Source organism: Humulus lupulus, chromosome X, assembly GCF_963169125.1.
Source record: "Humulus lupulus chromosome X, drHumLupu1.1, whole genome shotgun sequence".
Lineage (NCBI taxonomy): Eukaryota > Viridiplantae > Streptophyta > Magnoliopsida > Rosales > Cannabaceae > Humulus > Humulus lupulus.
The window spans coordinates 135,308,288-135,324,933 of record NC_084802.1 but is presented as its reverse complement, the minus strand read 5'-3'; positions in this window follow the sequence as shown (position 1 = coordinate 135,324,933).

Sequence of the window (16,646 nt, the reverse complement as noted above, 5' to 3'; positions counted from 1 at the left end):
ATAAATAATATAAAAACTGAAAAGATAATTTTTTCACATAATATAATAACTTCAATAAATAATTACGAAATTACATAATAACCCTTCTACACATGAAATTACATAATTACCCTTCTACGTTTATAAATATAATTAGAAATTTAACTATGGCATAATAATGATTTTATACAAAAATATGAGAAAAAAATCCCATAGAATAGAATAAAAGTTTTAAAAAGCCATAAAATAACACTAGAAAAAAAAGTCATATTTTTTAAAACTTAATTAAAAAACCCATATTAAATGTAATTTTCACTTAAAAAAAACATTCTCAGCCCATTATTTACTAACCTTAAACCCTAACCCTCATTATTCTTTAATTTCTCATTCTCTTTTTCTCTCAAATCCCTCTCAGCCACACTCTCTCACCCCCCTCTCTCTTTCATCTCCTTTCTCTCTCATCTCAGCTTTCTATCTCCCTCACCCTTTTCTCTTGTAGGTGGTAAAAATCTCTCTCTTTCTCTCTCATTATTTACTAACCTTAAACTCTAACCCTCATTATTCTTTCATTATCTTTTTCTCTCAGATCCCTCTCGGCCACACTCTCTCATCTCCCTCTCTCTTTCAACTCCTCTCTATCTCCCTCTCTCATCTCAACTTTCTGTCTCCCTCACCTTGTGGTAAAAATCTCTCTCTCTCTCTTGCAGGTGGTGTTGTGGGGTGGTGCAACGGGGTGTCGTGGGTGGTGGTTAGCTTATGTTATGTAATTTTTTTATTGTAAATCTATAAAAAAAAAATTAAAATAGTTAGATTCTAATTAAACTATTGTATTACATTGTTTAAACTGTTGTCTTGATTTTAGGTTTTTTAATTTGGTTGTTGGTATTTGAGTTTATATGTGATCTAATTTTTTTGTGATTTGAGTTTATAAGTTATTAATTTGAGAACTAGATTTGAGTTTATAAGCTCTTTCATTTTGGTTTATGCATTTTGGTGTCGCCTTAGACATTTTGGAATTTACATAATTTATTTATTTATAAAAAACATAAATTTATTGTGCAAAAAGTGATCTTCATGCCTCTAATCTCGTGGTACAAAGAGTGAGCCTTTTTTGCATCTAGACCTACTACTCCTCAAGTACACATGGGGCAATAACTCTTTTCATGTCACGATTTTAGTGGCACAAAAAATCTTTTTTGTAGTATTGGTTTCAAGAAATGACTACCATTGTGGCGAGCCAAGCCATATAAAAAAGAATTGTCTAGTGGATAAAAAAGAACAAGAATAAACAAGAGGTGCGTGACTCAGACATACATCAAACTGAATATCACTCAGCAAATTTCAGTGATGGGTATGAAAGTGAAGAAGAATATGTGGCAGCTACAATCACATTTAGGAATGATTGGATACTAGATTTAAGCTGTACATTTTATATGACTAAAAATAAATACTGGTTAATTAATTTCAAAGAATAAAAATGAGGAAAGGTGATATTACGCAATGATCAATCATGCCAAATTGAAGGTTCAGGTACTATGAATTTCAAACTGTTTGATGGTGTTACTAGATCACTTACTGAGGCGGAGTCACGATCTAATTTATCTAGAAATTTAATTTCAATTAGTGTTCTAGATGATCTATTGTAAGTAAAGTTGAGGTACATACCATGAAATTAAGCAAATGATCCATGGTGTTTGTTAGAGAAAATAATATTGTTCCAATGAAAATAGTGAAAGTCAAGTACAATTCTAGAAAAAAAAATACAATGGACAATGTGATAAATGAAATAAGTGTTACAACTCTATTGCAAAATGTACAAATAAATAGAAAGATATAGAAGAAGAAAGATAAAACTCAGAGCATAAATAATACAACTAAATAGAAATAGAAGATATATATGAAGAAAATACAACTCGAAGCATAAATAATATAAATAAATATGTAGACTAGAAGAGAGAAACTCTAATACTCACACAACTTTTAGTGTAAAGTAGTGGGGATCAACAACTTGAACAAAGTTGAACACCTTTGTTCAAAAATTTATTTCTTCTATTCTCTAAGCACTATGAGAACTCTCACAATTAGAAAATAGATCTATGGAATTATCAAGCATTTGATGTATTTCTATCCAAGTGCTCTAATAGATCGAAATGGTGAGTCTTGCAAGTGAGGGCTCCTATTTATAAAGTTTTTGGATGACCTTTTGATTTTCAAACTCCACCAACTCTTTGGCTATTACAGAACATCAATTGGATGTTCATGGTGTTAAATGAAAGATTTTGGAGTTATATGAGGTGTTTGAACCGTTTGGAAATGTTTCAAACAACTCAAAATTTGAGTTGTTACATACTAGGCGATACATATCCTCGTGTGTAATTTTGCATACCAGGACCTGCGATGCATAGCCTCACAATGGGCGATGCAATACATGTCCCTCTATTTTGCTTACTCTTTTTGGCACCCAAAATTGCCAAAAAAATGTTTAAATTAATTGTATATGATTTTGTAACTTCCATACTCTTTATGGTAGTCAAAATCACACCTTAACAACTATAAAATGTTATAGTTTTATGAGAATAAAATTTAAAGTGTGTAACTCCAATCTGCATACTTAAATATGATGATTTTTTGGGAGTTACAAAATTATAACAAGATTTTGTACACCCACATATATGTTACAAGATTTGACAAATAGATTTGTTGAAATATATATTATACTATTTAAATTGTGAACCCCACAATTCAGTGATTAACACTAGTGATGCACATGGGGCGGGGAATTGGCGGGGAGTGCTCCCCCCGTCCCCGTCCCTATTTATATTTCTAATCCCCGTCCCTGCCCCATCTCCGCTTATTCCCCGTCGGGGACGGGGTGTGGAATCCTCTATTGGGGCGGGGAATCCCCACGAGGAACCCATTTATTTAAAAAATAAATTTTAAATTAAAATTTTAAAATAAAAATCGTAAATTATATGTAAATTAAAATATTGCACAATATTTATTATTTAAAATATTAACACTATCCTAAATAAAATTTAAAATATTAAAAATGTTACTTCTATACTATAAAAACACATAAAGAAAGATATAAAATACATATAAAATATTACAAAAATATATAAAAATTTAAACGGGGCCCCGTTGGGGCAGGGAGTGCTATCACTGTCCCCACCCCATTTAACATTTGGGGATTGAAAGTTATCCTCATCCCCGCCCCGTTCCCCATTTATACGGGGATTCCCTCCCCCGTTAGGGGCGGATCCCCGCGGGCCCCGTCCCTGATTAGTGGTGAAAAATACACATTTATTGATTTTAATAGTCAAAATAAATTAAGTTTTAATTAACATTTTCATGGAATTAATATGATTTATTTTATAAATGAAAATATGTGATTATGATTTAATTTAATTTATTTTGTAGGAATTAATTGGTATTTTTGGCATTTGGAAACAAAGAAAAAAAAAAGGCAAGAAGGAAAGAATTAGAATTGAAAATATAGTAGAAATTGTGGCATTTTTGAATAAAATTTGCCCACAAGTTCGGCCCAAATAGCCTAGGCTCGCCTGGTATTCTTCCCTCCCAGCGCTAGGTGGCGCGCTCCGGCCAGCGCCACGCGTCTTCCTTCCAGCCAACCCGAGTCCGCCACGTCGCCCAGCACTTCAACCTCTCGGGTCCTTTGCTCCAGCTGTTGACTCGGTCAACTCCTCAATATCTCAGTCACGCCTTGCATATTTCCTCCAGCATGCATATATGCATATTTCCTCCAGCATGCAAATGTCCTCCAGTGGCCCGTATCTGAAGCCCAACGAAAAGCCAGCCCAAATGCATAAATACCTCAATCCGCAGGCCCATCTAAAGCTCCTCTAAGCCCAGCCAGCTGCCTACGTGGCAGTTTCCCATTGGCTAGGAATGGGTCAAAACCCCCATCTGCCATCAGCCACTTTCAACCCATATTTTGTGGGTATTGGGCCTTGCAAAATTACCATTTTGAGCTTTAAAGCTCATCTTTTTTTGGTGCTTTTGAAAAATGACATTTTGACCATACACCAAAATAACTAGGTTAATATTTATAATAAGATTTGATTTTCCAAAATCATATTTTATTATTAATATTTCAGATTTATTTTGTAAACCCCATTTTGTTGTTTAATTTCTTTTTAGTCATTTTCTCCATCTATAAATATGGACACTTTCTTCACATTTTGTATGTAATTTTTAGGTAGCAAAACTCTACCAAATTTTAGTCTCATCTCTCATATTTTCTCTCTAGAATTTTATGAGAATGTCTAGCATAATAGGCTAATCTTCTTGGGAAGGTTAGGATGATCCTATATGCACTATGACTTTGTTTGGTATTTTTGATTCACCATGTGCTTAAAGTTTATATATTTTAGTGATTTATTTTCTTTTATCTCTATTTCTTCATCTTGTTATCTATAATATATATATGTTTACTAATAGTATATAGATTTTGTCAAGCACTTTCTATGTATTATCAAATTAGTGAAAATAATATAGATAATATCTTTATCATTTTCTCCATCTCATCCATATATATTTACTTTTGCTAAAATCTATATAGAATTAGTCATGCTCTTTCTATGTATTTTATAAATGATAAAAGTAATATTTGTGTTAGGTTTTATGTCCAATATTTTATTGCATTATTGCCAATGGTATAATGTTATTTTTATATTTCTCATAAGATTTATCTCATCTTTTCATGGTAAAGAATAGTAATCACTTGAATACATTTTTGTTAAATATATTTGTGCTTCAATGTTAAATCTTCCAAATGAATAGTTGGGATATGAATTATCCATTTGTGTAATTTTTGTGAATCAAAGATCCAAATAAATAAGTATGCATATTGGTGATTCTTGATCCTTCCTACTTGTTACCTATTATTACATCACATTATAATCTATCTTTATTTCTAATATTTAAATCTCAAAAACAACAAAAATATCACATGTTCTATTTTCTTCATATTATTTATCTCTAACATTTATTTATTGATTAACTTGTTTCTTTACCTCCTTGTGGAATCGACCGCCCATCTATACTACGACTACCGCTAAGTGGAAGTCACGTTTGGGCGTTAAACAGTTCCTATAAAGAAAATGTGCATCCTTAATTAACACACCAGAAGTCTTATGATACAGAAGGCTAGGACATGTAAGTGAATGAGGCTTATAAATAATGTACAACTGTAATGACCCAAATTCGCTAATAAGGCTTAAGGGCCTTGATTAGCGTGCCAGGAGGGCATGATGGGATTTATGTGTGATTTTAATGATTTAAATGCATGGTTATGATTTAAAGCATGTTATATGACTATTTGTTTATCTGAGATGCATGACTATGTATGTTAGTATGCATGTAGGCCCGGATCGTGTTAGAAGGGCATAATTGTAATTTTGGCCATGTTGGGCATAACTGCATTGATATGTGTTGATTGTTGAGGCCACAGTGGTATGTGGATGTATCTGTGCTTTGTGACTCGAGGCGATCCCAGTGGGCAGGCTAGCGGAAAGTGATGACAGGAATTTATACCCGGCTCGGGGCGAGCCTGGGGGTACGAACATGAATTCAGAGAAATAGATTGAGATTTATTTTGATGATGGGGGATAATTATTTGGTGATTTATCAGGTATTGGGAAGCAACGGGAAAACATTAGAGACACTTGAGGATTAGCGGGAATTGGGGGAATGACTAAAATGGCCCTACTTGAACAAAAGGATTTAGAATTTATAGGGAGGGCGTTTTGGTCATTTGGCTTTTGGAGATAGGTTTTTTATAAGGCTTTATAGAGAGAGGGAATGCTGAAAGAAAAAGAAAAGAAAGAGGAAGGAAAGAAAGAAAAGAGAGAAAACAGGGGGGGTTTTCTCAAGGAACGGTTTGTGCGTTCTTGCACCGTTCCTCTCCGTTTTTCTTGGGGAAAAGCTTAGTGGAGAGCAAGGATAGGCTGAGCATCAAGGATCTTGGGTTAGACTTGAAGATTTGGCAAGAACACATCAATGTTTGAGGTAAGTTTTAGAGATTTTCGGTTTTAAGGGTTTTGATGGTTTGAGCTGTGTTTTGAGCTGGATTGATGGGAATCTCAGGGGATTTCTGGGCAAGCTTTGAGGGAGAGCAAGCTAAGGAGGCCTAGGGTTGAATCAAGGTCGAAATTTGCAGCAATGGTATGATTTCTAAGACTTTAACTTTGTGGTTTGCTTGAATTTCTGGTTTAGGGTTGTTCATGGTAGATTTTGAGATTTGGGATAAATGATCTTGGGATTTGAGGATTTGGGATGCTTGGGATGAATGGAGAGTGTTCATAAGCTTGATTTTGAGTTTGGTAAAGATTCGGGGAAGTTTGGTTTGAGATTGGGTGAAAGAAATCGCAGAAATGCGATATTGGGATTTCTGGGCTGCAACTAGCGCTACAGCGCTAGTCAGTGGGTGCTGTAGCGCTAGTCCCTGTTTCTGGAGGGGTGTTCTGCTTGTAGCGCTACAGCGCCCTCTTTAGAGCGCTGTAGCGCTGCACTGTTCACAGAGGTGAATTTTTGGGTTTTGATGAGGGATTTTGACCTAGGGTTCGGGGTTCGATTCCGCCACTTTGTTTTGGGGATTTAGGACTTCCCGGGGGGCTCGGGATTGGTCCCGAGGCTAGGTATTCGGACTTGGGGTTCGGTGTTGACTTTGACCTATGTTTGTGCCTAGGTGTGCGCTAAGGCTCGAGTGGGATCGTGCTCAAGGAGTCAGGTGATCTAAACTATCGCATTGTCAGGTAAGAAAACTATAACACCCGTAGGATAGGGCGTGGGCCCATAGTATGATTGCGGGGGCGCGGCCCTATATTGCATCACATGTTAGGGTGCAGACTTAAATGAATTAATATTTGATTGCATGTTGTTGCGTTATATTATATGTGTGATTATGATGAAATGAGTGGCAAGGGCCGAGTACGGCGTAGGCCGGGGCGGCCGTGGGCCGAAAGTAACACCTAGCACATGGGATGCTATATTCAGGGTGGGACCCAAGGGATACATGAGTTATCCTCGCGGTGAGAACCGATACCCCAGGGCTTTGGTAAGGGTCCTGGGGCGGCATGGCCGTGTTTGCTTAGTCTAATGGTTGACTTGTTTATTTGTGGATTATCTGTTATGATAAACTGTATACATTGCATATGTTATGTTCTGCATGAGTTTTCTTGCTGGGCTTCGGCTCACGGGTGCTCTGTGTTGCAGGTAAGGGCAATGGCTAAGTCAACCAACCGTGAGTACGGAGAGCGTGAAGCGACGCGTACATGTTCGGCCTGCCCGACTGCTTTGGTTGGGGGTTTATTCGAAAGTGGCTGTAATAATCTATGATTTTATGATTTCTTAACTGTAACCTTATTTCAAAAATGTAATTAGTTTTCAAACCTTATTTTGGGATCCTAAATGTTTAATAATAGAAGTTTTAAATGAAACGACGCCTTTTCAAAGATTACAGCCTTAACTTTTATTAGTCACACTTTTGTTTCAAAACCTCGGTTAGCGAGTTCATTGCACACTGTTTTGTCTTAAAAACTCACTTAGTAACGGCTCTAAGGAAGTAGGGCGTTACAACAACCATCACCTAATTGGTAAGGATAAAATAAGTAAAGTTGATTTATGCAAATATTGTATTCTTAGTAAACATCACATATTAAAATTTCAAATTGGTATACATAAATCTAAGGGAATATTAGAATATGCACATTTGGATCTATGGTCCAGAAATGATTTTTACTTTAGAAAGAATGAGATTGAAGTTTAATTCCAACGTTAGGGTAATGTATAACCATCACCCTGCTCCCTTTCTTTTCTTTTTTATTTTTTAACAAAAATGTTGTACAACTAAAGATGAACTGATTCATTTCTCATAAAGGTTATAGGAATAGAAAATAATATCAATATAGACAATAAAACAAACCTCTTAAATATGATGTTCAGGTATTTGTATTTCTTTCAGAGTATTGATGGTTGTCATTTACTTCCAAATGACTCTCCATCATTTTGAATATGAGGAAATAACTCCAAGTTGGCTACAAGAAAAGACAAACAGCATAAGATTCAAACTTGTGTGCAGTAAAGTTAAATAGATTAGATAAGTTCTTTTCGCTTCAGAAATATGAGATATTTGCTCAAAATTTGTAGTTGAATTGTACTAGCATTTTGGATGTCCAACTAAATATATAAATATCATCTTTTTTATTTAATTTTTAAGAAACTCAAATTGTATTACTTAGAATATGTACAAGGAAGGTGGAAAAGAAAACATAGAGACAACTAGAACCTTATATGATAATAAAAAGGAAATACATCAATCAAAGAAAGCTTTTGCTATAAATTATATTATTTTGGGTCAAGTGTTAGAGAAAGGAAAAGTGAGCATCTGATATTTGATATAACTAAAGTGCATTGAATTTTAAAAACTTACTACACAAAATTCAATTATAGTATCATTGATAAATGTCTCTAGCTCTAGAAGCTCAATATCTCTCTTACTAATAAAGAGTAATTTGCGGTGAAAATACCTAAGTTTATGGCTTTGTAGCACTTTAATACCCAAGTTGATCTTTTGGCAGAAAAAATACCGCCTATCAATAATTTTTGACAGTCATAAATACTTGGTTGTTAAGTGTCAGGTAAGCACCTACATGGTAGCCTCTTATTGATCCAAATTACTAATTTTTTTGTTTATTTAAAAATTCCATTTAACTATTAAAAGAATATTAAAAATTCAATTTTAAATAATTAAAATATATAGAATTAATTTAAAATCCAATGAAATCTAATTAAAAATTTAAATAAATCTAAAACCTTACACTAATTTTAAGACTTAATTAATTAAAATCTTCCAAGTTAATGTGTTCATCAAGTTCAAACTCAATTGGATCCAACATATACTCAAATAAAGATCTTCGAATAGGGCTAAAATTCTTCGAACGGAGCTCAAATTATATTGTTAAATGATCATGTTTTTAATTTTTTTTAAACCAACCAAAAATTCAGATTGCTATATGATTAGCGTATAAAATTGCATATATTAAAATGTTATTTGGGTGACTAATTAGATTTAAATTATTTATTATCATGATATTATTTGTGAAAATCATTTAAAGTTGAAAATATATAATTTAATCTAATTAACTTTGTGCTAATTTTTTAGATTTGGTGTGAATGATGATAAAAATGAAAATGTCAGAAAAGTGTATGAAGCTTACAAGATAAAAATGAAAATAAAGCTCACAGTGCAAACTTTACCTCAGAAGCAGAAGCCCATCCCTATATCATACCCCATCCCTATATCATATTTTTATGCATAAATGTGTATCTATACTCTATATTATATGCATGGATAAACACCTCTTCAATTAATTTTCTTTGGGAAATTTCACTTTCTATGTTTAATATTGGGTGCTAATTAAAATATATGATAGACATATTAAAGATATCAAAATAATGCTACTTTTTGGCACTATACCAAAAATACCCTCCTCTTTTCCTCTTCCCTCTTCTCTCTTCTCACTCCCCTCTCCCCCTCTCTCTCTCTCTCTTTCTTTTCGAACAGATCTAGGCATGATTTTTTAGTTTTCTTTTGCAATTTTTTTTAGATCTAAAACTCTTAAATTTGCAGAAAATTGACCTTGCTTGGCGGTGGTTCGATGGTGCTTGATGCTAGCTCAATGAGGCCCTCAAAATCAAGATTTTCATGAAGAAAAAAACGATTTTGCTCGATGATGATTCGATTGTAGTTCGATGCCAGCTCAATGCAATTTTTGGAAGAGACATAATTTTTCACTTGGGTGTCCGTTTGAGGTGATTTTTTTTTTATTTTGGGTATTTTTTTTCACGATCTACACATTTGACATGCTAATATGCACATTTGTGAAGTGTAACACTGGAAAAAAAATACAAAAATAGCAACACATACCTCATTTTTAAGACATGTGTTTGATATGTTTTCAAGTTTTAAACTTTACAAATGTGAATATGAGCATGTTAAATGTGTAGATATTGGAAAAATACCCAAATTAAAAAAAAATCACCCCAAACGAACACCCGAGTGAATATATTTGTTTCTTGCAAGAATCACATCGAGCTAGCATCGTGCACCATCGAACCACCATGTAGCAAAGTCATTTTTTCATGAAAATCTTGATTTTGAAGGCCCCATCAAGCTGACATCAAGCACCATCGAGCAAGGTCGATTTTTTGCAGATTTCAGAGTTTTAGATCTAAAAAGAATCACAAAAAAAAAAAAAACTCAAAAATCATGCTCAGATCTGTTCGAAATGAAGTATTTAGTGTGGTAGAAATGTTGGTGGAGCCATGAGGTGAAAGAGAGTGAACCGAGACAGAGAGAAGTGAGAAGAGAGAAGAGGGAAGAGGGAAGAGGGAAGAGATAAGGATATTTTTGGTAGAGTGTTAAAAAGTAACATTATTTTGAAATATTTAATATGTCTAGCATATAGTTTAATTAGCACCCAATATTAAGTATAGAAAGCGAAATTTCTCTTTTCCTTTCCATTTTTGTCCTAACTATTTTTTACGTTTTACTTTTCATAATTCAATAAAATAATATAGTTTTAAACTTTAATAAGACTAATTGTGTAATTTTGTTAGCTCTTTTTTTGTTCTTTATGTTTTGTCTATTTTGTAATTAGTGTAATTATTTTTCCTTACTTCTACAGGAGTCATTTTAATTTGTGCCACCAAAAAGTGTAGCACGTGTAATTAATTAGAAGTTTTCTGATTATGTATTGATTCAATTACATGTTTATATTTTTTTTTGTCTTTGCTTGTGATTTTTCAAATTTTTTTCTCTCATTCTTTCTCTTTTTTGTTCATTCACTACTAGAAATATAGGCTTTTACTTCGGTTTTTATAGTGAGCATACAAAAAAACTGAAGTAAAAACATTTTCAAACTCTTTTACTTCGCTTTTGAAATTGGCGCTCTGAAAAAAATTACATACTATTTCGCTTTTTTAAAAAAACGAAGTGAAAAATTCATAGTGAAGAGGGTCGTGTTTGGTTGCACAAGCCCGTGTATTATGTTTAGAGATAATAAAAATGCAAAAAAATGGCCAAGCCAAACGTGGCCCTTGTGCACCTTTAACTTCGGTTTTTAGGTAAAAACCGAAGTTAAATGTGCACAACCATTATGCACTTATGGACCTTTAACTTCAGTTTTTAGGTAAAAACTGAAGTGGAAAGTACCTAAAAACCGAAGTAAAAGGGTTTTATAACCCATTTCATCAACCCGAACGGTTATCTCTCTCAAACCCTCCTCTCTCCTCTGTGCAAAAAACCCCCCAAAAACCTCCATTAACAACCGTGAGCCAACACCCATTTTCATTCTCCAAACTTGTTTTTTGTTTTTTCTTTATTTCTTGCTACATTTCTACACTATAAACCGAAATATAGTCCAAAAATCTGTTTTTTTTTTTGTTTTTTAGAGAAAAAAAAAAGCATTTGGCCGTGGGTATTTTCTCCATTGTTCTTGGTGTGTTTTGCCGGATTTTGACCGGAGTTTTGTCATTGCAAGGGGATTTTGAGCTTCAAAACAGGTATAGATTACTAAAATGTGGTTTTGATGATAATTTTTTTTATTTTTCTATGTTTTTTTAATTTTTTTTATTATTCCGAATTTTATAATTAATATAATTAATATTTTGTTAATTTTTATAATTATTTGTTTATTTTGTTAGGTTAAATAATGTGATAAAAATTAGGTTTATTATAAATATATATATGTATATTAGTGAATTTTAGAAATTGTGACAATAGATAAATTTGTTTTTTAAATATTTGAAAAAAAATAAATAGCTTGAAGATGATCAAAGTGTTGTTCATTAGTTTCATTAACTAGTTTGATTTTTTTATTTATTGGTTTGATAATTAATTATGTAGTTTACTAATTATGTAATGTTTTAGTAGGGTTGTTGATTGAGTGGTGAACTTTGTTGTTCATTTCGGGTGCATTGAAGATTAATATTGAAGGTTAGTTATTTTTTTTTATTTATATTACTACAAGATTTATGTATAAAGATAAGACTAATGTAATCATGCATATTAGATTTAGTGAAAAAGTTATGTTTGAAAATTAGTGAAGTGGGCTCTAGGAAATTTGCGTGCTGTGGTGATATAAGGATGGATTGATTTATGCTTGATTATTGTGTTTGTGTTGTGTTGTTGTTATAAGAAATTTTGAAATTGCGGTATGCTATAGAAATAGAGGATACTCTGCCGAATTTTTTAAAATTTTTATAAGACTAGAACCTAATAATGATGGATTCACCTATGCTTGATTATTGTGTTTGTTTTAATTGGTTTTATAGGTAATTATGAAATTGCGGTATGCTATAGAAACAGAGGATACTCTGCCGAATTTTTTAAAAAATTTATAAGACTAGAACCTAATAATGATAGATTCATCTATGCTTGATTATTGTGTTTGTTTGTATTGGTTTTATAGGTAATTATGAAATTACGGTATGCTATAAGACTAGAACCTAATATAAGTTTTTTTCTAACTTATTAGGAATTTAATATTGTTATTAGTATGGATAAATCATGGATGCTTGAGAGGAGAGAAACATCACAATTTCAAGATGGATTCAACAAAATTTTAGAGTTTTGCCTAAAGAATTGTAGTGATCCACAAAAAATTCGTTGTCCTTGTATCGATTGCGGTAATGGAGTAAAGGGGAATATTACCATGATAAAGGAACATGTATTTTGTCGGGGATTTGATATGAGTTATAGTAAATGGTATTGGCATCAAGAATTATTAAATGATGACCCATATCCATTAGGTAGGCGAGGTGTAGATGATTTTGAGAGTAATGATTTTGATGATCATCCTATAGAATTTCTTGATGAAGCACAAGAAGAGTTTTTTCATATTCCAGAAAAATTTGATAGTATGGTTAGAGATGCAGACAGACAATTGTTCAGTGGTTGCAATAAACTAAGATTGCCCACAATGGTTAAATTTTATAACATAAAAGCAGAAAATGGAGTTAGTGATAAGTGTTTCAGTCAATTTTTAGCTGCTTTCAAGGAGAATTTGCCGCTAGAAAATTGTTTTCCGGAGTCTACATATGAAGTAAAGAAAACATTAAGTTTGATAGGGTTGAAGTATGAGAAGATTCATGCATGTCCGAATGATTGTATTTTATATCGTAAGGAGTATGCAGACATGGACGCTTGCCCAGAATGTGGTTTATCACGGTACAAACCTAACAAAAGTAAGGAGATTAGGAAACTTATTCCTCAGAAAGTGCTATGGTACTTACCTTTGATTTCGCAGCTGAAGCGATTATATCGAAGTGCAGAACACTCTAAGAACTTAATATGGCACGAGACTGGACAAGTGAAAGATGGTAAACTCCGGCATCCTGCAGATTCACAGGCCTGGAAGAAGGTAGATTATATCAATCCAAAATTCAAAAATGAACCAAGACATCTTCGTCTCAGTTTAGCTGCTGATGGAGTAAACGCGCATAGATCTCTTAGTAGTAGGCATAGTTCATGGCCTGTCTTCCTGGTTATGTACAATCTTCCTCCTTGGTTGGTCATGAAAAGGAAGTTCATGATGCTTTCATTAATGATTTCAGGCCCAAAACAACCAGGACATGATATCGATGTTTATTTGGCACCATTAATTGATGATTTGAAAGAGTTGTATGAAAATGGTGTTGAGGCATATGATGGTTTTAAAAAAGAAGTGTTTAATTTGAAAGCGGTATTGTTATGGACTGTTAATGATTTTCCAGCATATGGTAACCTATCAGGTTTAAGCACAAAAGGTTACCAAGCTTGCCCAATTTGTTGCACCAACACAAGGGCCCGTCGCTTGTCAAATGGACGCAAAATGTGTTATATGGGTCATAGACGATATTTGCATTTAAGTCATCCTGACAGAAATAAAGAAAAAGCATTTGACGGTACTGTGGAATGAGACATTGCTCCTTTGCCATTGTCAGGTGAGCAAATTCTTAAGGAAGTAGAAAAAGTTGACTTTATGTATGGGAAGAAGAATAAAAACAAAAAAGTCAATGGATGTTTTCAAAGAAAATCAATTTTCTTTCAACTTCCTTACTGGAAAGATTTACTCGTTAGACATTGCTTGGATGTCATGCACATAGAAAAAAATGTATGTGAAAGTATAATCGGTACATTACTTGATATCCCAGGTAAAACCAAAGATGGTTTGTCTAGTCGTTTAGATCTTGTTGAGATGGGTATAAGACACCACTTGGCACCTGAAGAAAAAGGGGCTCGCACATATTTGCCTCATTCTTGTTTTACATTGTCTAAAGAAGAGAAGCAAGCCGTATGTCAATCATTGGCAGGGATGAAAGTGCCTGATGGTTATTCATCGAATGTTCGAAACTTGGTGTCTATGGAAGATTTGAAGTTAATTGGAATGAAATCACATGATTGTCATATATTAATGCAACAATTACTTCCAATTACCATTCGGTCAGTTTTACCAAAAAGAGTTCGAGATAGTGTGGCAAGTGTGTGCATATTCTTCAATCAACTATGCGAAAAAGAATTGGAAATGAAGAAGTTGAATGCATTGCATGATGAAATAGTTGAAACTTTATGCAAGCTTGAAAAATATTTTCCACCATCTTTTTTTGACATCATGATACATTTGATGGTCCATTTAGTAAGAGAAGCAAAGTTGTGTGGACCAGTTTGGGCGAGATGGATGTATCCATTTGAAAGAAATATGAAGGTGTTGAAATGATATGTACGTAATCACCATCGCCCTGAAGCTTGTATGGTTGAGTGTTATTTAGCAGAAGAAACTGTGGAATTTTGTTCAGAGTACATGGTTGGAATCGACACAATCGGAATTAGCAAACCATGGAATAACTTGAATGGAGTTGATAGAGGATTATGAGGGAAAGGAACAGTAGTGACCATATCTCGTGCAGAATTAGATCAAGCTCATTAATTGTGTTGGAAAACAATCCTGAGGTTCAACCATATACATCGTAAGTTATAAATTTAATAAACATTATGCTCATTTTTATGTATAATTGAAATTTTAATGTTGTACTTTGTATTTGCAGTGAGCACATGGAGTTATTACAATCAATGATTCCCAACAAGGTTAAAAATAAACAGAATTGGATTATAGATGAGCATAATAAAACATTTAGTCGATGGTTGAAAAATACTATTCTAGCAAGGTTGGGAGAAGAAAACCATGGAGTGTTGACAGAGTTAAAACAAATATCATTTGGAGCAAGTGTTCATGTAATAAAGCACCATGCTTACATTGTTGGAGGAAAAATATTTCACACAAAGTCAAGAGATGATGCTCGAATGGTTCAAAATAGTGGAGTAAGTATTGTTGCAGAAGCAATGCATTTCACTAGTGCAAAAGACAATAATCCAGTAGCTGGTACTATGACATATTATGGGGTTGTTGAAGAAATATGGGAGCTTGATTATTCCTTATTTCAAATTCCTCTGCTCAAGTGTTCTTGGGTGGACAACAATGTTGGGGTTAGAATTGATGAACTTGGATTCACTTTGGTTGATTTAAGTAAGAAAGGTCACAAGAATGATCCTTTCATCATGGCTACCCAAGCAAAACAAGTGTTTTACATAACTGATCCCGCTGATGATAAATGGTCAGTTGTTTTACAAACCTCGGAAAGGCAGTTTATAGAAGATGAAAATGACGAAGAAAATGATGATTTGTTTCATGACAATTTTATTGTTGGCAATACATGAGCAAGTTGAGCAAATCCATGATTTCAATGAAGATGATGATGATGGGGAATACATTAGAAATGATATTAGAGACAGAATATGGGTAGATTGTGGATCAACCAAGAAAAGAAAAAGGAAAAGAAAATGTGTCCAGTGAGTAATGTATTCATTTTTATGTTAAATATGTGTTTATTTATGTCATAATTGTAATGTTAATTCTTGTTTATGTGCAGAAGACAATTTCTGAAGGGGAGCACACAAAATAGGCGAGGCCCACCAAAGAAGAACAATATCAATAATCAAAAAGCTAAGGGAATAAAGAGAAATATTAAGTTTAATGATAAAGGTCAACCTATAGGGAAAGCATATAGTGAGATGCAATCGTACCTTGGAGTTAAAACTAGGAGAACAGTCTCTCTCAATTATAAGGATTGGAGACAAGTCCCACAAGAATTGAAGAATAGAATATGGAAGGATGTATATGTAAGAAAATATTTTAATTACTTTAATGTAACGCCCTGGATAACCAAGACCGTTACACTGTGTGTTTAAAATAGTGCAAGACTTGCTAACCAAGTCATTTAAACAAAGTATGAATCCCATGTTGTCAACAGATTAAGAATAAAAGATTTTGGTCACAAACAGGCTATTTTCGTTAAAAATGACAGTTTAATACATGGAACTCAAAACAGGATTTAGACGTCTTAGTTACAACAAATTCCAAGAGTTACAAATAGTTCAAGCCACTCTAATGGCAAAATACACATTTTAGGTTTCCGTCCCTGTACACCTCGCCCCCAGAGCTCTCCAACTCATGGTTGATTCAGCCTACCCTTGCCTTTACCTGCACCACGTAGCACCCGTGAGTCAAGGCCCAACAAGAAAGCATGATAACATAGCAAGATCAACA